This window comes from Oryx dammah, unplaced genomic scaffold (assembly GCF_014754425.2).
Source record: "Oryx dammah isolate SB20612 unplaced genomic scaffold, SCBI_Odam_1.1 HiC_scaffold_2, whole genome shotgun sequence".
NCBI classification, from domain to species: domain Eukaryota; kingdom Metazoa; phylum Chordata; class Mammalia; order Artiodactyla; family Bovidae; genus Oryx; species Oryx dammah.
The window spans coordinates 129120406-129121995 of NW_024070186.1; the positions used below are offsets into that span (position 1 = coordinate 129120406).

Below are 1590 nucleotides of genomic sequence, written 5' to 3' on the forward strand. Positions count from 1 at the left end.
GGAGATTTTTTTTTTAAATTCTAAAATCAATAAAAATTCACTGAAGGAGCATTTGTTTATTTAAATTAGAAATGGACACAAGAACTTCTCTGATGATCCAGTGGCTGACTCTGTGCTCCCAATGCCTGGGTTCAATCCCTGTCAGAGAACTAGCTTCCTCATGCCTCAACTAAAGGATTCCACATGCTGCAACAAAGATGGAAGATCCTTCATGCCATAACTTCGTGCCAGAGCAGCCAAATAAATGAGTAAATGAAAATAAATCTTAAAAAGAAAAAAAAATATATATATATATATAATTTACTTTTCAAATCTATTAAAATTCTTTATGAAAGAATGGACACATCTTTGTTATTTGGAGAACACAAGGGCAAGAGCAAAAGTGGGGCTGTGGACCTCATTGAGAAAGGAGATTTAGGTAACTATGCTTTGGTAGTAGCAGTAGTAGTGCAGCAGAGTAATTGAGATCAAAGATGATCTAATCAGGGAGCTGACACTTAACCCAGGGAGAACAAGAGTTGGAGGTATATTCTGAGATAGGATGGACTTCTGATAAAAAGGGCAATAGATAAGTGACCAACATGTTGGCTTGAGGAACAAATTGTCTAACAGCATGTTTTATTGATGTGTGGAACCTAGGACTAAAACAGGTTTGCAGAGGAAATGTATCGTTTCAGTTGTGGCCGTGTTGACGTGATGATAGTAGCCATCCAGGTATACAAGTCTGGAGCTCAGGGATGGTTCTGAGCTGTTGATAGAAACATAGAGGTCAATGACCACAGGGACATTGTGTCTCTGGGAGAAGGCATAGAAGAGAGAAAGAAGATCAAGCCCCAGAGTACTCAAAATTTAGATATTCAGACACATGTTGGATATCTCTTGTAAACACAGGAGAAAACTGGTTTTGGTTTTGTTCTATTTTAATGAAAGAAAAAAACAAAGAATAAGAGCATAAGTACAGGTGGGTGTGCTGGTTTAATGGGGGATATCAAAGCACTTCTACAAGCCATATTCCTTTAGCTGAGGAAGAAGGAGCAGGGAGCTGTAAGGATAACAAAGAAGTGGCTAAGGTAATGGGATAGCTGTGTTCTGCCCCATGGATTGAAGCCCACCAGGCTCCTCCATCCATGGGATTCTCCAGGCAATAATACTGCAGTGGGTTGCCATTTCCTTCTCCAGGATATCATATCTTCCTGACCCAGGGATTGAACCTGGGTCTCCTGCATTGTAGGCAGACACTTTACCGTCTAAGCCACCAGGGAAGATCAATGCTGGTAAATATGCAGGTAAATAACTTTTTCCTCAAAAAGAGTATCTTCTACATGTCTGGAGTTAATTGCTTATTGTATGCTTTCAAATCGGAGCCAATTTGTATTATTTTGCATATGGAAATCCAGGTATAACTCTGCATCATTTATTCCAATTACCATCCTTTACCCACTAAACTGTAGTGTCATTTTGTCAATTAGCTGTTAATTATATATATGTGGGCCTGTTTCTGGATCCTCTATTCTATTGGTCAGTTGAGAGCCTTTGATTTCTTCAGCAAGATTTTCATTCTATATAATGAAGGCTCAAGTAAAAACTGTT

At 38.9% G+C, this 1590-nt stretch overlaps 1 non-coding gene across 1 annotated transcript; it reads right to left on the bottom strand.

The window, feature by feature from the left end:
- Window positions 1-1189: 1189 nt before the first annotated feature.
- On the bottom strand, window positions 1190-1262 carry TRNAC-ACA. Its single transcript has one exon. It is a non-coding gene; the product is annotated as a tRNA-Cys (tRNA).
- Window positions 1263-1590: the final 328 nt, after the last annotated feature.